The sequence below is a fragment of the Helianthus annuus genome, chromosome 15 (assembly GCF_002127325.2).
Source record: "Helianthus annuus cultivar XRQ/B chromosome 15, HanXRQr2.0-SUNRISE, whole genome shotgun sequence".
NCBI lineage: Eukaryota > Viridiplantae > Streptophyta > Magnoliopsida > Asterales > Asteraceae > Helianthus > Helianthus annuus.
Window position 1 is genome coordinate 31,971,016 of NC_035447.2, and position 23,103 is coordinate 31,994,118.

At 34.3% G+C, this 23,103-nt stretch overlaps 1 long non-coding RNA gene and 1 other non-coding gene across 2 annotated transcripts; both read right to left on the bottom strand.

Annotated features, from left to right (window-relative positions):
- Positions 1 to 803: 803 nt before the first annotated feature.
- On the bottom strand, positions 804 to 909 carry LOC118487853. Its single transcript, XR_004882796.1, has one exon. It is a non-coding gene; the product is annotated as a small nucleolar RNA R71 (small nucleolar RNA).
- A 10,407-nt stretch (positions 910 to 11,316) lies between these two features.
- On the bottom strand, positions 11,317 to 12,875 carry LOC110909551. Its single transcript, XR_002575439.2, has 4 exons — positions 12,739 to 12,875; positions 12,603 to 12,638; positions 12,397 to 12,525; positions 11,317 to 11,714 (listed from the first exon to the last, which is right to left on the bottom strand). It is a non-coding gene; the product is annotated as an uncharacterized LOC110909551 (long non-coding RNA).
- Positions 12,876 to 23,103: the final 10,228 nt, after the last annotated feature.

A 23,103-nucleotide genomic window follows, 5' to 3' on the forward strand; every position in this document is an offset into this window, starting at 1 on the left:
CGACACCCTATTTGGCACTACTAATTTAGGGTACTTAGGAGCATATAATCTTTTTATCTTTGATCGGTACTTCGACGTCGATCAAATTTTGGCGCCGTTGCCGGGGAGCACGTGCGTTTGGTGTTTGTTTTTAGTTGATTGCTTTTCTGTTTTTGTTAAATATTGCTAAAAACCCAAAAATATCATAAGTCTTGTATCTTTTTACTCTTTGTTACGTTTGGTGTGGTGATTGTGCAGGTAGTAGTTTCATTGCATGCACACTAGACATTCTGGAAGATCATCACCATTAGCATTTGTTCCGGAGATAGGAAGATTAGAAAGACATAACCGAATTGTCCATAGAGCAAGCTTGACTTCAAGTCCAATCTCTTCATACATTTCTGATTCTGAAGAAAGCGATACCGAAAGCACACATATGGCAGGTGGTGAAGGTGATCCACCACTACCCGGAGTAGACACTCATTTCAGGCTGACGATCTTTAGAAACCCATCTCCAATTGTTACACCGGTTTTAAATGGGAGAGTATTTGAAATCCGGCCTCGGTACTTGGCTATTTTACCAACCTTTAGGGGAGTTGCATCAGACGAGCCTTACTCACATTTGATTGACTATGCAGCAATATGTAGCACCATTGGGAAACAAGGCTTTACACCCGAAGAGGTAAAATTACGTCTTTTTCAATTTTCACTCAAAGATAGAGCTAAACAATGGTTTTCAACTTTACCATCCGATAGTATTCGAACATGGGATGAAATGCAAAGAACTTTTCTTGAGGAATACTATCCGATGAGTAAAACTAGTGAAGCTCGAAATGCTATCAAATCTTTTAGTCAACATGTTGGGGAAACATTTCATGAAGCCTTCAAACGTTTTAATGAAATGCTTAGAATGTGTCCTCATCATGACATCCCTAAATGGGATTTGGTCAAAAATTTTTATGATGGTTTAGTTACCGAGGATCAAAAAGTTGTTTTTGCATGTAGCGGTGGAACCTTTTTAACTCATGATGAGAATTATGAATGGAACTTTTTAGAAACTTTAAGTAAAGGTTTAAAAATTCAAGCTTCCGCTGATCGAAGTGTTAAACCACATCAAATTAAAGTTGTAAATGACCAACCTAGTAATGAAAGGTTTGATGCATTAGAAAAGAAAATTGATATGATTTGCCAAAAGTTGGGAAAGGATGTTTCTCTTGTTTCGCAGGTACAAGAGTTATGTGAAATATGTGGAGATATGGGGCATGTTGCTTTTGACTGCCCTATGAATTTTGGAAGTAACGAAGAAGTTAATCAAATACACAGAGAAAGGAATATGAATTCTAACACGTATCATCCCGGATTGCGGAATCATCCAAATTTCCGATACGGCAATCCCGCGAATCAAATGAATCCTAACTTTCAAGGATCAAGCCAACAAGGTGGACAACAACAATTCCAGCCTCGTCAACAAAACTTTCAAGGTAACTATCAACGGGGGCAATTCAATCAAGGATTTAATCAAGGTGGATACCAACAAGGAATACCTCAACAACAAGGGTACTCAAGGAATTTCCAACAAGGTCAAAGTCAAAATCAAGGCCAAGCAAGTTCATCACAAGGAAATGCAAACAGTGAAGGTTCAACCAAGTTAGATGAGATTTTAGGAATCCTAAAAGGGGTGGTGCAAGAACAAGAAGTTCAGGGTAAGACCGTAGGATCTCTAACCCAACAAGTTGGTCAACTAGCGGAAGAAGTAGCTATAAGACGACCGGGAAAGCTTCCAAGTGACACAACAATCAATCCACAACATCAAGGATCATCATCAAAGAGCAACAAAAATGCACACGTCAATGAGGTATGTGTTCTTAGAAATGGTAGGTCTTATGAGAACAATGTTGAAACTCCATCACAATTTGTTGAAGGTGTGGTGGAGGATGTTAGTGACGAATCCGATAATGACCAAGAAATAGAAACTCATGTTACTAAAACTCAACCTCATCAAACTTTTAAAAATTCAACAAATCAAGAGGGTGTGGGTAACGAGTCTACTAAAGTGACGGATAAGGGTGTGGAGACTAATACCGCCCCATATCCTTCCGCTTTAGTAAATCCGGTGAAAGCATCCATTTATGGGAAAAGGGGACCCCAATCTGAGGAAATGTGGGATGTATTTAAGCAAGTCAAAATTAACTTACCGTTGATTGATGCGATTCGTCAAATCCCTTCTTATGCAAAATTTTTGAAAGATTTATGTACTCAAAAATGACAACATAAGTTACCTAAGAAACTCGATTTGACAGCTAATGTAAGTGCAATTTTGTCGAGTTCTCTCCCACAAAAACTTAAAGATCCCGGGGCACCCCTCATTTCCATCCAAGTGGGTGATGTTAGCATTAAACGAGCACTATTAGATTTGGGAGCAAGTGTTAGTATCCTCCCGGGGAGTTTATATGACCAACATGACTTTGGTCCACTTAAGCAAACTGACATTACTGTTGTAATGGCGGATATGTCACCTAAACTCCCTAGGGGAATGCTACATGATGTAATTGTGAAAATTCAAGACTTTTATTATCCCGTTGATTTCTTAGTGCTTGATTCCACATCAAAACAAGTAGATAAACAAGCTAATGTGATTTTGGGAAGACCTTTCTTGGCTACAGCCAATGCTCAAGTTGGTTGTAGGGATGGGACTGTGGATCTCACTTTTGGAAATAGGAAATTAAGATTGAATGTTTTTACTAATGCTACTAATCCTTTTGCTGAAAGTGAATGTTTTGTAGTGGATGTGATTGATGATTGTGTCCAATCCTACACTTCATGTGTAGAGGAGGATAACAACACCAAGGAGAAGAATTTTGTTTATGACAGGGATGCTTTGGAAGAAATTAGAAGCATGATGGATGATGAATGTCCCGAAGTGGTCATGGCAATTGAAGAAAAAAGACCACCTTGGACCGTACAAGTTGAAAGCCTGCCCGATCATATTGATACAAAGCTTAAGCCATCTCTTGAAGAATCACCTAAGGTAGAGTTAAAAGAGTTGCCTAAACATTTGAAGTATGCATTTTTGGGGGAAGGGCAAACATTACCGGTGATTATTGCTTCAAATTTGCAACCCGAGCAAGAGCAAACCTTAGTGGAAGTTTTGTCAAGGTATAAATCGGCTATTGGATGGACCATAGCTGATTTGAAAGGGATTTCACCTTCTATTGTCATGCACAAAATCATCACTGATCCAGATGTCAAACCAAGCCGAGATGCTCAAAGACGACTCAACCCAAATATGCGTGAAGTTGTTAAAAAGGAAGTTCTTAAATGGCTAGATGCGGGTATAATCTACCCAATCTCGGATAGCACATGGGTTAGTCCAACTCAAACTGTTCCCAAGAAATCAGGTATTCAAGTTGTTAAGAGTGAGGATGGTGAGCAAATCGCTACTCGACCCGTAACCGGGTGGCGAGTTTGCATTGATTATAGAAAATTAAATGCAGCAACATCTAAAGATCACTTCCCACTTCCATTCATTGATCAAATTGTTGAGAAGTTATCCGGTCAGAAATTCTATTGCTTTTTAGATGGTTACTCCGGGTATAACCAAATAGCGATTCACCCGGAAGATCAACAAAAGACTACATTCACATGCCCGTACGGCACATTCGCATTTAGGCGAATGCCGTTTAGGTTGTGCAATGCCCCCGCCATATTTCAACGATGTATGATGAGTATATTCTCTGACATGGTGGGCGAGTCTTTAGAGATCTTTAAGGATGACTTTTCGATATTTGGTCATACTTTTGAGGGTTGTCTCGTTGAATTAGAAAAAGTTTTAAAAAGATGCACCGAGACAAACCTTGTTTTGAGTTGGGAAAAGAGCCATTTCATGGTTAAAGAAGGAATTGTGCTAGGCCATGTGATATCTCAAAGAGGAATTGAGGTGGACCGGGCCAAAGTACAAGTCATCTCTACTCTTCCCCCACCAACAAATGTGAAGGGTGTACGATCATTCTTAGGACATGCAGGTTTTTATAGACGATTTATAAAAGACTTTAGTGCAATTTCAAAACCGTTGTGTAATTTATTGCAAAAAGATGCACCGTTTGTTTTTGATGAAGCATGTCTTAAGTCTTTCAATGCATTAAAACAACACCTAGTTGAAGCTCCCATTTTGCAATCACCCGATTGGTCCTTGCCCTTTGAGATAATGTGTGATGCGAGTGATCATACAATTGGAGCTGTCCTAGGGCAACGGGTGAATAAAAAGCCCGTTGCAATCTACTATGCTAGTAAAACCCTTTCCGATGCCCAACTTAATTATACAACCACCGAAAAGGAATTACTAGCCGTTGTTTATGCTTTGGACAAATTCAGATCGTACATTTGGGGTAGCAAGGTAATTATATTTTCTGACCATAGTGTTGTTCGTTATTTGATGGAAAAGAAAGATGCCAAACCAAGATTGATTAGGTGGGTGCTTCTGTTGCAAGAGTTTGACTTTGAAATTAAAGACAAGAAGGGTTGTGACAACGTTGTCGCGGATCATTTATCAAGGATACCCGAAATTAAGGAAGATGATACAAGAGAGAACAATGAAGAATTCCCGGATGAGCATTTATTTGTTGTTTCTAAATTACCATGGTTTTCTAATGTTGCTAACTTTTTGGCCACAGGTAGGACACCGGATTCATGGTCCACAAGGCAAGTGAAACATCTCAAATCCCAAGCCAAACAATTTATTTGGGATGAACCGGATCTTTACAAGGTTGGAGCGGATCAAATCATAAGAAGGTGCATACCGGATGAGGAAATTCAAGAAGTCTTGGCCCATGCTCATACATATGCATGTGGTGGCCACTTTAGTGCTAAGAAAACTGGACATCGGGTTCTTTCTTGTGGTTTATATTGGCCTACTATTTTTCGTGATGCCTTTTTGTTCACCAAGCAATGTTCTAAATGTCAACAAGTAGGTGGAATTTCCAAAAGAGATGAAATGCCCATGAATCCCATACTTTTGGTTGAAATTTTTGATGTGTGGGGGATTGATTTTATGGGGCCGTTTCCCAACTCTTTTGGAAATTACTTTGTTTTAGTGGCGGTCGATTATGTATCAAAATGGATTGAAGCAATCGCCACTAAAACAAACGATCATGCTATTGTGTGTAAATTTGTCCAAGCAAATATTTTCACTAGATATGGTGTTCCTCGTGTCATCATAAGTGATGGAGGGACTCATTTCAAAAACTTCAAGTTTGGAAAATTACTCAAACAGTATGGTGTTTGTCACCGAATTGCTACACCTTACCATCCACAAACTAGTGGACAAGTGGAGGTTTCCAATAGACAAATAAAAGAGATTCTTCAAAAAACGGTTCGCCGGATCGTAAGGATTGGTCCTTACGCTTAAATGATGCTTTGTGGGCATACCGAACAGCCTTTAAAACACCTATTGGAACCACCCCATACCGGTTGGTGTATGGTAAGGGTTGTCATCTTCCCGTTGAGATTGCTCACCGCGCCTTATGGGCGGTGAAAACTGTGAATGCTGATTTTGATGCTGCAGGGAAAGAGAGGAAATTGCAACTTTGTGAACTTGAAGAATTGTGGGATGAAGCTTATGAATGCTCTTCAGCATACAAGGCGAGAATGAAAGCGGTTCATGATGCCAAATTAAGGGCAAAGACTTTTGAAATGGGACAACAAGTTTGGTTATATAATTCAAAGATTAAGTTCTTTCCCGGTAAGCTAAAAAGTAAATGGTTGGGTCCTTTCACCATCGTGAGAATTGGGAATCATGGTGAGTTTGAGATTGAAGACAAAGATGGTAAGAAGCAAGTGGTGAATGGTCACCGGTTAAAACCATTCATAACCATGATTGACAACAAAGGAAAGCAATTGGATGTGGTGAATTTTCTCACAAATTCACCATCCTATGAAGCCACTTAAGGGCCAGGTATTGTCAGGCTGATGACATTAAAATTAGCGCTGTTCGGGAGGCAACCCGTTGTGTGTTTGCATGTTTTGTTTGTTTGTTTTCATTTGCATTTTGTGTCCCGTCATTTTGAATCACTGTCATCACATCATTTTCACTCATCACTTTTGCAAAATAACTAAGTTGGGGAAGGATGGTACGGGTTTTCGTGTTTCATTTCACCGGTGACGTATACTCATTTTCAGTTTGATTGTGCGTTTGGGAAAATGCACGACTTTAAGTTGGGGAAGGGATGTGTTTGGTATACGGCTTTTCAAACCAAAGGTCCAAAAAAAAAATAATAAATTTTTTTTATTATGTCAAAATTAACTATAGTTTTAAACTTTTAATCAAAAAAAAAGAATAATAAGCCTTCAAGTAACTGAATTTATGCATGTAAGTATGATCAGCTAACACAATTCATTACATGGCATAACTAGTGATTAAGCATAGGTCCTTTGGCATGGTTAGCCCTTCAAGTGCTTGAGAGAATATGTTTAGTAAGTTATATAGATAAAATGCCTATTTAAGGGTAATATGCCATATGCTTGTCAACACATGTTTCACACTGTTACCCATATCCTTCCATTACCGTGAGAATTTTAGCCTATTCGAGCACTTTCATATATCATACTCATTTCTTTGTAGAGGGTTACCCAAATTTGTGCATTTCATTAGAACTAGTGCAATTATACAATTCAAGATCTTGAACTGAGATTTGTGCAAAAGTGATAGAGGCGTTAGGATACCCCTTTTTGATTAACACCATTTCATTTGATTAACCTACCTTAAATTATCCATTAGATCACCAATTTGAGCCTATTCCTTTCATTTGTTAAAACCCACAAATATTCACCCATTCACCATGAAGCCATCTCTACCTTTTCTTTTAACCTTTTTGATGAAATCCGGATCAAAGTTGATAGTTTGTTTAGTTTATTGTTTCCTGAAAAAAAAAGAAAAAAGAAAGAAAAAAAAAGAAGAAAAAGAAAAAAAAAGGAAAAAAAAAAAGAAAGAAAAAGCGTTGCTATGTATGAGGCCAATTGACCAAAGTATGTGGTTACAAAGATAGCATAAAGTGAGCATTGTGTATACGGGTCAAAATAACCCGAGTGTTTGTAGGATCCGGATTTCTTCACCTTTTAGCCATTTTCCAACGTTAATTCCAAACCCTTCACCCAAGCCAACCCATAAAGTCCTCTTGATTTGCATTTAGTCTTTTGTTAATAGGTGGCGGTTTGATTTTTGTACTAGCATATGATAATAATGTTGCAATTGCGGGTTGAGTGCTTCAGGAAAAATTACTAGTACTATTTTTACTAGTTCACAAATGAACCCGAGGGGAGTGACACATTGTGAGGAGTGTGAAACTTTAAGTATTGACAAGTTGAGGCATATTAGGTTTAATTAGGCAATTTGTATCTATTTGCTTACTCCTTTTTAAACCAAGTCTTGTGGGTTGGGTATGCCTTATGACCTTAGCTGCATTGGTGAAAAATATGTATATGTTTGTAGCTAATCATTACCCAAGTGTTACATTGAAAGTTATTTGAAGGTTGCATCTCATAAAATTGTACAATCCGTATCAAACCTATTTCGAACTCCTCGGGGAGACAAAGTGTCTTTGGATTGCAAAGCAGTCTGATCCCATTGCAATTCTCTTTTTCGGGACGAAAAAGACTTAAGTTGGGGAAGTTTGATGCGTATGCTTTTGGTATGCGTAAATGGTTAATATTTATATGTTTTAGCATCGAATTTATATCGAGACATGTTACTTTGATGCATTTTTACATGTAGGGTAGCGGTGGAAGATTGCGTGATGATCCCGGATCATAAACCTATCACATGGAGCTTTACACACATCAAAGGAACTCAAGGAAAGTGATCTAGGCTTGTTTGGAACACCCTGACGTTCACTTTAACATGGAACCAGCGTTTGACAGTGAAGCATGGGCGTTTGGGTTTCTGCCCGGCGTTCCATACTCCCAAACCCGGCGTTCCATACTCCGGGTGCAGATACAAAACGGTTTTATTCGGTTTTGGACAAAAATAAAGTGGTTTTCTCGGGATTTTTCATTCATTCTTCACCATTGGAGGCTAGGAGACATCAAGGGACAAGGAATACTCATTCACAAAGTGTTCTAACATCAAGATTGCTCCAATTGCTACCGAAATCGCAACATTTCTTCATCAAGCATGATCATGTGTGGTTAAAACCCTTGTGATCACAACCAAGGGCTAGGGTTTGTATGCCATTTAGTTCAATTTGAGTTGTTTATCTATGTTGGACATGAATTCATGGTGTTTGTTAGAGATCTATGACATTTGGTAAGTTTTTATGTGTTATTTCATTTGTTGATTGTTCTTAAACGTTGTTTTCTTGAATCACTTCATGTATTTTGAGTTAATTGGTGTTTAATCATTGAATGTCAAGATATATGATTGAAGGTTATGTTAACATGTTTATATTTGATGGTGATCATTTTGTGATAGCCTAATTACATCGGTGTTCAATCGTTGTAAGCTTAGATACACAAGTATAGGTCTTTCAATACTCAATTCACATATGATGTCACAAGATTATGTCTATATAATCTACCAAACCAGATTCACAAACTTAAATTACTAATTGTGCTTTCAAACTTGATACTTGGTTGTGCTCATTGTTACTTTATTGAACTTACAACTGTAGTTAATTCTAGTTTCTCAAATCAAAATACAAATCCAATTTTAAGTTTTTACCATGTTTTGCAATTGATTGAGATCTTACACCAACCACTAGCTCTTCGTGGTTCGACACCCTATTTGCCACTACTAATTTAGGGTACTTAGGAGCATATAATCTTTTTATCTTTGATCGGTACTTCGACATCGATCAATTGTGATTCTTGTTTTAATGTAATCTGAATTCCAAGAGGTAAATTCTGAAATATAGAAGTTAAAACATGTGTAAATATGCCTAATTGAAGTTGGTTTAGATGAAAATTACAAGTCATGAACTTGGTTATGATTATGTAAAAATCTGACCCGCTAGGTATTTGATAAAACACCTAAGTGAGGATTAAAATGTAAAAAGTTGGGTGAAAACGCATATTCGATTATTATAAAGAATTGTGCATTAGGGCGTATGAAAGAGTTCTAAATTTATTTTGAATTGAACTCTTTAGGCAAGGAATCCGGATCGTCAAGCGGACACGCCAGAGCGGATACGCGTTTGAAAGGTGTGCACTAAAGGTACGCGACTTATAGTTTCGCTACATTATGTTTAATTGTTGGTTTTACGTTGTTATATTGAAATTTGGTAAATAAGAAAAACCATTAAGTCACGGAAGTGACAAAGTGCATTAGACAAGTAAAACGGGTCAAAACATGAGTTAGAAATAGAGTTTAGATGTGTTTAGCAATGGGGATACCCATTCGGCACCCAAACAGGTCAAAACAAGTTGTGTTACAAACATAGAAACTAATAGCCATCACTTTTGACTGGTTATGTATCAAGCGTAAGTCGTGTAACGGACACGCAAATGCGTTTCAAGATCATGAGCCCTTGTAGAGGGATTATAGTTCGGAACATTCACTTGTCGAATGATTCCGAAAGGCATGATTAAATCCTTGAAAATAAGCATGATGGTTATTACACAAGCAACCCTCAGGAGGGGAGCAAAAGCTCATACTTGGTAAATGTAGAAACGGGTGCATTGGCCTAAAGTTTATGTGATACTAATACATGTTATGGAACTTGTAAACAAATGGGTCAAATAAATTAGAGACAAATTATAAAACAACTATTTTTGAAATAATATTTTTATGCAAAACGTGTTGATAAACGCGTCCGTGATTAAATTACGGTCACGTAGGAAAAAGAATCGGTTAAATCGGACTTACGGATCCAAAGTTATGACCATTTGAAGTTGAATATAGTGAAAATCCGGAGTTGGCAGAAAATGCAGGTCCAGTTGGAAAACATGTTCCCCCGCGCCACGCGACAGGGGTAAGTAAATCTGGCGCGACACGCGGGGCCGCACGCGCCACGCGACAGGGGTAAGTAAATCTGGCGCGACACGCGGGGCCGCCCGCGCCACGCGAGGAACCTTCGCGACACGCGACAGGGTGAAAAGTTGAATTTTATTTTATTTTTGATGGTTCAATACTAGAACTCATTTATAAGCATTGTATATATGCCATATCTAACTTTTTAAGTGGTTTTGACTCTAGGTACTAATGGGGTCCTTCCGGATGGTGATCAAGCATGTTACATGAACCGAACACAAATTTTAGATGCTTCCGCGTTAACATAATCTTGACTAGACAATGTTTTGATGTAAATGAATTGTAATCAATGTTTTAAACTAGTCGGTAGTTGACTAGTAGATGTTATTTAAAACTTTGCATTTGTACTTATCATGAATATATAATATGAAAATTTTTGTAAACTCAAATTTTAGTATGAAATTCATGTAATATATTATTAAATCCCGTCCTCTTAACAAGGGTCTTACACCTGGTCGGGGGTTAAGGGAACGGTTTGGTAAGAGTCTTGCCATTGTTCAGTGTATAGATCCTGCAAAGGACCTAGGTCAAATTTAGTAGGACCTCCTTCAATACCCACCGGTATTGGATGGCGGGGGTCCAAACTCTTTGATCCCCTCATAAGTAAGCTACTATTAAAACTTTAACCCGGCTACTTAGGACTGTATCCCTGCTGACTCAGACTACTTAGTCGAGGGTAACGTCACCTTCAAAGGAGGGGCCTACCACAATATTCATTAATAACTTAATTAATTATCTTTCAATAATCTGACCCTTTAGGATTGTATCCTTGCTGACTCAAACTACTGGGTTAAGGGTAATGTCACCTTCAAAAAAGGGGCCTACTACAATAATTAAGATAATCTCTTAAAAAGTGCAAAAGTGCGGAAATAATCAAAGGTTACACTAACACACGAGTCGGATCCAAGTGATTCATCTTGTCTATCTGTTTTACTTTTATTTTATTTTTCCGCATTTTAGTTAGTTTTGTTTTTCTAGTTTAAAAACTTTTTTTCTAACTTTTGATTTGATTAGACGTTGAGGATAAACCGGTACTAAAAGCTCTTGTGTCCTTGGACGACCTCGGTATCTTACCAACACTATACTACGTCCACGATGGGTGCACTTGCCCATATGTGTGTTTAGTGTTAGTAAATATCGTGTTTTATAAATTTAAAACTTGGCTAAAAAGTGTAAATGGGCTTAAAATATACATTAAAAACTATACACACTTTACGCACATCACCGACCTTTCTACAAGAAGCATAAGCTTCATGCACAAGTGACTTCATACCAACACACTCAAAGCAATAGTCTGCACCACCTCCAGTCATCTCCATTATTATCTGACGAGTTTTTTTACTAAAATAGTGCTGATATCAAAAATGAAATCGAAACTAATGCTTGAAACTTATCAGCCATTAGAAATCATTTGCCTTGAAACTTACAGCCATTACCAAATAGAACAGTATCAGTTATTTAAAATTTCGATTTACTTTTAATTTACAACAAATTACCTCCTTCTCATTTGGGAACGTTGTTTGTATAGCTTTTCGGACTTCTTCAACAGAAGAAACAGCAACACCTTTTGGCACATTGATACCAAACTGCCCATTAACTCATTCGTCAGTAACCAACAGCTTTGACAATGTGAACTCCACCTTGAAGACCGCTTGTGAACTTCCCTAAGCCCTTTCCACCAGCAAGGATTTGGCTCTTCACCACATAAGCTTACCATCTTGCAAAACAAATTCAATGTAAACATTGGTATGCAAGTGTTTACATAAAGTCAAAAACAGTAACAACACAAATAAAAATATAGTCTCGTGATCATTCACTAACTCACAACTGTCAAAATTATGACAAATTTCAACTAAATGAACCATACTTATTGCATTATCTGGACCAGAGGTGTATAACAATAACTGATTTAAACATACAAAAGTCAATATCATGAACCTCTGATACCATAACTAAACCAAACTTGCATCTCATTCCTAAAAGCAACAATTAATTTCAGCATACAAAGATCACATCCTACATCAATACGTGTTATACAATGCAACGATTCTACAAAACAAATTCAATACAATGTCAAGATCATTCACTAACTCACAACAGTCCAAATTATAACAGATTTTAACTAAATGGCTACCAGAGATATATAACTATATATCTAGTTTCTAGAAACAGTATTTAACTTAGACATACAAAAGTCAAAATCATGAACCTCTAATACCATACCTAAACCAGACATATATCTCATTCCTAAAAACCAACAATTAAGTTCAGCATACAAAGGTTACAATCACATCCTACATCTATATGTGTTATATCATATATGATGCAATAATTTTACAAATACACCCTAATCAGATCAAAATCAGAGGCTACAAACGAAAAAAAAAACGGATCAAGACCTGATATTCATGAATATTAAGACGACGGAGCTGCTGTTGTTGCCATTTTCCGGCGACTTTGAGCGATTTCAAAGCGAGCTTGTTAAACAATCCTCCAACCATTATTGTGATTGATGTATTGATTGAGATCTGCTACAGAAAAAGATCAAGAGTTAGAAATAGATCGAATTGTTTGTTTATATAACGATTAAAAGATGAATACAAACCTGGCAAGTCGAATCTAGACTCGGATTCTCATCCTTCTATGTCGCATCAATAGGAAGGAACAAATCAAGAAGAAGGATGGTTAGAATCAGATTAGGATTCATAAAAGATGTAGAGATGTAGAGATTTGAATCATACCTGGGAACTCCGAGGGACAGAGCAACCGCAAGAGATGGCAGTGTCGATGGAGGCGTAAGAGATCTAGGGTTTGAGGAGGAGAGAGGTATGAAGAAACCCTAGAATCGCCTTCATCACAGAGAAAGGGAGGAGATGGTGGCGAGGATAATGAGGTATGGTTTTGAAATCAAAAAGTAAAGAGAAGAATAAAGTAGTGGATAAAAGAAAAAAGGGGATTGTACTGTAGGGCGGGAAAAGAGAAAAATAGATGCCTTAATCAAGTGACACGTGCCCCAAATCACTTTCATTTATTATATATAATAATAGATTTAAAAAAAAAACTTAACAAGGTCATAACTGCATTAGTGGAGTGAATCAAAAGCAATCCAACATATTTTTAAAGTGGGTCGTTATTATACAAAGGGTTTTCTTTTTCGTGAAAATTTACGATGTCATCAAAATACATGTATAATTTAGATGAGGAATATATAATTACGTACTAAGGTTATATAATCATGTTCCAGGTTATACAATAACGTATAATCACGTACTGATAGATTATATAAATACATATCAGGTTATATAACCACATACTATCTTAAAAAATATAAAACTGTAATAATATTATACTCAAATTAAAGGTAATAAAATTCTTTACTATATTATATTTTTCAAAAACTGATATAGTATTAAAAAGTTAATACAATCTATCTACTATAATAAAAGAAATTAACTTTGGGACACTTGTCATTATTCTAGACCATTCTTAATTGTAAATAATTATTATTTAATTTAAATTATTAAATACCAATTAAATTAATATAAATCTTATCAACCCTAAATTATTGGCATAAACTTAACTTCAAATCGTAAACCTTATCATTCACATTGAGTATAAAATATTCAATTCAATATATTAAAGTCGCCTATATACTTTTTTTTCAACAAAATCTCTAACGTTTCTTTTTTTTTTTGAATATAAAATATTAAATCTAATTAATATTAAAAGATTTCATAAGACACATGACATAATTAATTTTATATTTTTATTTATTGTTTGTTAGTTTAATTTAGGTTCTTAATTTTTTTTCATTTTCTTAAATAATAGGCTATAATCTTGTGTATTGTATGGACGAAATCAGTAATAACAAACTGTTTATTTACGTGTTTTTTTTTAAACAACAGATAATCATGTTTAAATTGTAAAGTAATTTAAAGATATAATCATCATTATAAATCTAATATAACACTTTCGTAAAATCTATCTTTGGTAAGGTTTAAATAAAAAATATCATTATAACTTATAAATTAAAATGTTTAAGGTAAAAGTTGATTTTGTAGGAAGGTTTAGGATACCTAATCTAACAAAAAAAATATTGGTTAGTTTAACATATACATTTAGAGGTCGAAAATTAAGGTAATTATTCTAAAATAAGAAATGTTGATAGTAACTAAATAAAATTTTATACTTTATTCTATTTTATTTTATTTCGGGTAGCTAAGACTTGAAGTTTAGTTATCGGAAGAAGTTATGTCTCAAGTGAAGTCATCTGGTGGCAATCCTTGCCTCATAACAAGTAATGTCGACAGTATCCATAGAAGGATAGAGATGTTACAGAAGCATTCTTAAGGAAAGTTAGGGGTTGTTTGGCAACTTCTGAATGGTTAAGTGCTAAATCAGTAAGAGGTCTGAACCATTAAGAGTCAGTATAATGTTTAACTGTTCAGAGGCAAACATCAGACCAATTCAATTTAGTGGTCTTAACCTATGTATAATGCTTAACCATTCAGACATCTGTTCACAAAACAAACAGTCTGAACCATTAAGTTATGAACCAGTAAGAGGTAAGAGGTCTAAACCATTAATAGCCCATTAAAAGCTAAACAAACAACCCTTTAGCCTGTTTATGCCAAGGAAGGGGAGTAACTGGTTGGCAATGAGTAAGAGAACGAATTCCCCGCCGAGTCAGTTGACGAGAAAGTTTCTTAACTTTTTATTATTTTTCTTTATAATATTTAATTTGAATATTTCTTTTCTTTAGTATTTCCTTTTCAATGTTTTTATTATTTTTTTGCTTATTTAATAATTTAATATTTTATTGACTTAATCCCGTGTAATACACGGGGTTCTAACCTAGTTCTTATTTAAAACAAAATTGATAGAACGAGATTTAACTTACAATAAAGGCAATAACTTAATCATAACCATTGATTGATTAGTAATCAATTATTTTAAAACGGAATTTGTGATCAAATAGTTGAAAATATTTCCTACACTTCTTAGAAAGAAAAGTAGAAAACCATTTGTTTTTTTACCCTTCCTCTAGCTGTATTTAAATGTTTATCTTTTCTACAATTTCTAGTTTAATATTATTGTCCTAACAATATAATACTTTTAGTTATATTTGATATGCTATATTTTTTTAAAGACTAACAACTAATTTTCCATCTTTAAATTACACCTTATCCAAGATTAGAACTTGGCTCTTCTCCGAAGCTTTGCTTCTGTACTTTTTAATTATTTTAGTTTAATCTTTTTAATTAACTATAGATAATCCTCCTACTAAATATTATTTAGTTTAATTTCTTATGGATAATTATTAGTTAGTTTAATCTCCTTCCTATTTATAATATTATTTATTTAACTAATAGAATAAATTACGATTTTGGCCCCTGTGGTATTCTTCTATTTTTCTAATAAAATATTATCCGAAATTGTAAATTGTTAATTTAAAACATTTTAAATAAAACAAATTATTTGTCACAAAAACCAAACTTTGTATTAATATATTAAATATTTTTATTTTCACTATACAAAATTACATTTACTAACTTTTTTTATTATTTGGTATATAAAATTACATTTATTTAACTCGTGTAATAAATGAGATTTTTTAAAAGATGTATTATTTTATTATTTGGTAAACAATATTACATTTATTCAACCCGTATAATACATGTGGTTTTAAAGATATAATTTTTTTATTTGGTATATAAAATTACATTAATTCAACACGTACAATATGATTCTTATATATATAACTTTTTATTATTTAATATATAAAATTACATTTATTCAACCCGTGCAATAAAGGAAGTTTTTAAAGATATAATGTTTTATTATTTAGTGTATAAATTTATTTACTCAACCCGTGTAATACACCGGGTTATAACCTAGTTTAGTTATATTTGATATGCTATATCTTTTTAAAGACTAACATATAATTTTCCATCCCTAAATTACACCTTATCCAAGATTAGAACTTGGCTCTTCTCCGAAGTTTTGCTTCTGTACTTTTTAATTACAAAAATATGTAACAAAAATAACTTGATAAATACTTGTTAGGTGTATAACTTTAAAAGAGAATTACTACACGAAATTATGAATACATGTGATTTATAACAACAAAATAATAATAACTAGAAGAATTAGTAAATAAGGATGGTAAAAGAAACCAAACTTGTTAGCTGGGTATAGAACAAATATGAGATTATTTAAAAATGTTTACAAAGTTTGGAAAAGAAACCCAAGTCTATTTACCCGGAGTGAAACCCTATATATTAATATATTTTATGGTTAAAAAACATAATAAACAGTACAAGTCTATTTACCCGGATTGAAACCCTATATAAGTTTATGATCTAAAAGCCATAATAAATAGTATGTTAAAGTTGTTACAAATTTAAAATTACTAGACTATATAAATGTTATAAGTACACTTGAGTATTTGATATCTAAAGTCGATAGGAATCCTGACGTGTAATGGTAAAATCATAAACGGCCAGTCCCGGCATGTATGAAACATGATTTTATCAAAAGTGAAATTATCAAAACAGGCACATATCTGATCCATTATGAAGCAACTTAAGTAACTAGAAAAGAAATATAATCAAGGGTGGGACTCTATCACATCTTCTAAAAGTAGAGACCAAACTAATTTACGTGGTATTCTACCTAATGAATTTCAAAAGGTGCAAGTAAATGAATAGGTTGAGGACCCATCTAGCCATCTACAATTCTATAATTACAAGTTTATAACTAGGATTTCATAAATTGATAAATATCTTTCGTTCAATAAAGAAAAAAACCACACCACTGAACCAACCATCATCGAATAATTTATACTCATATGTAATAAATATTATATACATGTGTTTTATGTAGGATATGAAACAATTACATATATCACACACATGTCATGTGTATATGTAAGTTTCATCGAATCTTGCATGATTATTGACTTTTGATGGTACTCTCAAAATATTAGTCGAATAATTTAGAAAGAAAATAAGACAAAGTATGTGTTTTCTATAGTGAAAAAGGTGTACCAATAATATACCAAAACTTCTCTTTTATAGTTGGGGAACCATCCCGGTGTTTAGTTGAATTGAAACAAAACAATGTTCAATAAATGAGTGTGTCTGTTAATGATTTAAAACAATTGATAGTTAATTAGATTATTATTGATAGTAACTAACAATTACTTAGTTATTGTTTATGATTGGATAAGTCAACAATAACCAAGTCTTCGATGATTGTCCGAGTTGCCACTTAGTACCAGGGGCGGACCTACATAGTGGTCAGGGTGGGCGGCCGCACCCCTTGAAAAAAAAAATTTAGTGTATATTTTAGGCAAAAAACCCGACCGCACCCCTTGAAAATATGGTTGAACACCTCATCCGCACCCCCAGCAAATAATTTCTGGGTCCGCCACTGCTTAGTACATTTCCTATTAATGCTCAATTCCCATGCAACTTTCTCTCAACCTTGTAGATCCGCCCCTTAGACCCCACAAAGGGGGTGCTCCTCCCTTGGAACTCCTGAGGTTCTTTGGCGTTTGAGATCAGAATATTCTTCAATAAACTTGTACTCTACACCTCCTAACTCATATTAATGTTTATTCAGATTTATCTTTAGTCTTAAGTAAATCTCATTTATATTAGTATGTATGTGTACATATGTACGGGGGGTGTTTAGGCTAAAGATTATTTAATCATTTAAACTACAATCTTACAAAAACGTTGCAAGATAAATTGGTAAGCTTATAGTATATGTCCGTCTGAGGTTTCAAGTTTAATATTTTTATCATAAGTTTTTCATTGTTTTTGAACTTGTTCTAGTTCCACAAGGCTCATTATTTAAATATGTACCGATCCCACATCTACAGATGCATGGATTCCAAAAGTTTTACATGCTTATAAATTTTAAAACAACATGAATATAGAGAAATGGTTAGGAAGCATGAATTTAAGGCTCTGATGAAGCTAAGTGTTAAAAATTTGGGGATACTATTTTTATAGGTTACTTGATTTATTGTGCTAATGTGTTCAATATTATTATAATATTTTATGAGATTTACCATATGAGAGAGTCCAGCTGTTAGATCTGTGCTCAAATGCTCAATCTTGAATACATATATGAATCTAGGATGAGTGCAAAATCCATTTGCATTTGACCCGACCCGTTTGGTTTAAAATTTGGCAAACTTGAGTTTGTTCTAACTTCCCATTTGCATCTTGAAATACTAAACCCATTTGTGGAAGTATCACTGATCATTCAACCTTTTTTCTAATTTTGATTTGAGTCAATTTCAATGATGTTTATAACTGATTTTCATAAATTAATTATGGTTGTAACATAGTTTTATACTCTTGGTAAGTTTTGGCCAAAATCCATTAAGAACACATATTGTCAAGTTTTTGACTTAGTTACATATTCAAAATTGAACTTCACTATATATGATTAGAATTAGAATTACATGCTTGATAAAGTTTATGTTTCTGAACAACAGGAAAGTCAAAGACTCAAAGATGACCGTGTCTTGTGTGTCATTTAAAATTTAAAAAGCCAAAGATGACTTTGACCAGAAAGTCAAACCAGATCGAAAAGTGGAATCCCAACCCTCTTTTTGTGCACCTTGGTTGTATAGTTCTTTGGGCTTTTTTGTGTCTACAGGAAGGGTGTAGATGTTTGGGCTGGGTTTTGAGGCCTATTTATATAGAGCCCAACTTAGAGTTCAATTGGTCGGGCTATATAGCTCAAATGATAGACCTGATGTGGCTAGAGGTGTAAAAAACCGGTTTTTTCTTTTTTTTCTTTTTTTTCACAAACTGAACCGGTTTTTTTCATTAAGGACTCAAACTAGTTTGGCCCAAACACCACCTCTTAAATATGAAGTCACAAACTGATTTGGCAGGCTGGGTCGGGCCAAACCGGTTTGGGCCAAACCAGTTTTTTCAGTAGGTCAGGTCCGAGTCAGTTTTTGGGTCATCGGGCTCAAACCCATTTTTTACACCTCTAGCTTAGGCCTAGTGTAGAAATCTAGTCTTGTCTTGTTTCAGGGGATTGTCTCAGGAAGGACTAGCATCTTTCAGTTTTGTATATTTCATTCTTTACATTAATAATTTTGCAGTGATTTTGTCCCCTCCCCAAAACAAAAACGTTCAATCATGTTATCCAGCACTTAGGATCTTTACATAAAGATAAAAGTTACATATCAACTTCAAATTGTGGCACTTGTATTTTTGAAACCCGTTATCTAAAACCACTCAGTTTAGAAAATTAGTCCCACATCGTCCTTTCACATGAAAGTTGCTAGGACATGATGAATGTTTGACCTCAAATATCATTATTTATTAATGTGTTTGAGCGTTGAGCGTATTCATTGTGGATGAGAGATAAAGTCTACGTTTAAGCTATAGTTTGGGTGGGAGCTATTCAAGTCACATGACCTCCTGGGGAGATTACAATACTAGTTGGTACTTTGTATGAGAGCAAAATGTTACGAATGGTATTAGCGGCTCTGAGCCACTTTTACCTATGGTTATGACTTATGACATCTAACCTTCTGAATAACTCGAGTAATTAAAAATAAATTTGTAAGTTTTTTGTAGGTAAAACTGATAATATTGGTTGATAACTTGGTATGAAGGGTGAGATGTTACATGAAAAAAAATCGGGTCGGTTTTGGGTTGACTCGTCAACACGTTTAGCTAAAACGGTGTGCTTGTATAGGGGTTGCTTTTGGGATAACCCGTCAACACGTTTAGCTAAAACGGTGTGGCTGTGTAGCCTAGTGGATCCGTGGGCTGACTCGTTTATTTTAAAATATATATATCTTTGTGTCAAAATTTTATAAAGATAAAAGAAAAAGATATGAGTATCAAGTTTATTGTTTAATGTGATTATTCTACATGCATTCGCGATCTGAAATATACGAAAGTGATTTTTAGGATTTTTTTTTCTTTTTTTTTTTTATATAATAAGATGATGAGAATGTTCGATCACTCTTTTACATTGAATTGTCAAAAGTTTCCATTTAAAAAAATGTATTAGACATCGACATGCAGGAATACTTTGAATTGTCAAAGTTTCCATTTAAAAATATGTATTAGACATCGACAAGAGAAAATCAATCATTATAATCGAACACCATGCCCCACATTGATTCCACAAGACTTTTCATACACAATTTTTTTTATTTTAATAAGTTAATAAAGCATGAACGAATAAATTAATAACACATGGACGATATAATAATGATTAATTAAACTAATAATATCTTATTTTAATAAATTAATAAAACATGAACGATATGATAATGATTAATTAAACTAATATCTGGCATGCACCACGAGTTTGGGTATCCCCATACCTTATGATACGGGTCAATCGAGTTGATATTCTCAAATTGTGATTTTCTAAAAGTGAAATTGAATTTAACTGTTGGTCAGTTCTGTTTTAGGTATAATGGAAAACATGTAAACATACCTGATTGCATCAGCACAGGCCAGCAGAGAATCCAGATGGAGACGCAGCAACAGTGTTTGACATGATTGTCAGCTTGATCTGGTTCCTCCTTAGGGTGCAATCTAATGATGGTGATAATGTAAACCGACAAGGGAATCGGTTAGGAGAGGAGGTCTGATGTTATGTGTTATTAGGGTTTGTGTAATTGTCTAACCCTTTAACCTCCACATTATTCTCCTTATATATGCACCCAGGAGGAAACCCTAATTAGTTAATAAGGGTAATTAGGCCCATCAACAATTACCAACTAATTATTTAATAGGATTGTTATATATTTTGATTCATATAATGTAAATGATTATAATGGCTACTAGATTAAATATAATATAATAAAAATTTAATCTTACATTCTCCCACTTAGCCGAGTAATCATTTACTATGAGTGTTAGATAAGCCTGATCAGGAGTTAACACTCATTTTAGCCTTAAACAAGTACTATAGCAGAGAAATACAGTCGTTGAATCATTATGCGACTCAGGACCCCCATTAATCATACTATAGCCTTAATTTAAAACCTAATCGTTATGATCAAAATACGCATAAGCCCTTTGTTTGATTTGTAACTTTATTTGTCTATATGCCATTATGCCGGCTTGACATATTCTTAGAGACATACAAAATCAAACTGATGAGGAAAATTAACTAATACTTAGTCATTCATAGTACGATATGCAATTGCGCACGGCCATTAATTAATACCCGTCTATGAGCTCTCCTAATAAGACTTATGTGTAATAGCCCTTCAGTTATAGGATCCTTAAGCATATCATGAATGTATTCGATACAAAACTTAGTTTCCTCAATTCGTTCATAAACGAATAATTAATTGCGTATCGAAATTTAATGCAGCACCTCTTGAACTGTTACTGTTCAAGGAGTCATGGTAGCTGACTTTATCACACTAATTCTTCAAAACATTAATTATATGGAGTTAATAAACTTATGAGTCCACTGATAAATTTCCAACAACATTTAGTGATTATATTATGTCGTTATAACTTAGGTTGTTGATATCAGTCCATTATGACTCCTCCATAAGATAGGTTTTGTCTGCTGACATAAAGATATACCCGAAATTACATTTTGTAATCTTTGAATATCACAAAGTTAGAGTAATAAACCGGTTTTAATTCTCACTTCTTCTTTAAATTGTAGTCTCTCGTTTCTTTTAAAGATATTGTAATACTCCATTAGATGCTTCATATTAATCTAGACATATCTAATGTGTTGCAATGTGAGTAATATCTAAACGAGTATAGACTTAAACTTACATAAGGCTTCCAATTAATGAAGCGTAAACAAATAATCTTATTTATCCTGTTATCCTCTAAAGGAAGAGCAATATTGTTTGTTACATATGTAAGGACCCATTTAATGTTAAACTTATGGAATGAAACTAATGTCCCATTGGGTCTATCTCGGTACGTTATGATATCTATTACATAAGAGACATCTCTGAGATCTATTATATCAAAGTTTGTGTTAACAATGCTTTGACTTATGTAACATATACTTGTCAAAAGAATATCATCTATATAGGCAAGTTTATCTTAGTTGCTCCCACTCATTTTGAGGTAGGTTCATTAATCCACTTGATTCTTGATGAAAATAATTACGTTAGCTTTTCATCACATTATGATGTTTGCATTAACCCATACATGGATATTATTGGCTTACAAATAAAGTGTTCTTTAACCTTCAGTTTGAAACTTTAGGTTGTTATCTAATGAACATGTAAATGTGTCAGCCATTTGCTAGGGAAAATTGTTTTTAATGTTCATCTAATGTAGCTTTAAACCATTATAAGCTACTAGAACAGTGATAATCCTCAAAGAAATCTTGGATAATTTATCTCTTCCTAAGTATAACCTTTGACAATCAATCATGCTTCTTAGTGTCTTAACGCTTATATCAGGATTTGGTTTAGTTATGAACACTCTTAGGTAATTCAATCAAATCCCAAACGTTACACGAACACATAAAATCAGTTTTACTAGAAAACTGTTTTATTCCATTCAGATGATTGATTTATGCTAATGGCTTGATTTTAAGAGATAGGATCATTAAACATTTCCAAAATCCATTAGGGAGGTTATGTAATCATCAAAGTTAGTAGGCTTTTAAACCTAGATGACCTCCTGAGTTGATTATTGGGTTCATTAGAAGTTTCAGTTTTATGGATTAGCTCTTGGTTAGGTTGCTATCATTTTCATTCTAAGTTTGTAAGAGTAGGTGCAGTATGGTGTACAAGAGGTGTAATCAGAGTTAAATTCGGAGTGAAATTTAATGACACTCTTCCCCCCGCCTCTTGTATTCCTTGCAAGTCATGATAAGGATTTTGACTGTTCCTACTGACCTTAGAAATCTTTAGGAACTCAGCATGCTTAGGGTCAATATTTAACGACCAACAAATTCTAATAGCGAAAACAAATTAATGACGTTAGTCGTTGTGATTTCTCTTGTTGAGGATTATGTTAGTTTAGATAAGAATCTAAGTGTGCCCACAATTAAGCAACAATGAACCTTTTGTAAGAGTAGCATTAGATTTTAAGGAGACAAGTATTGATGGAACAGTG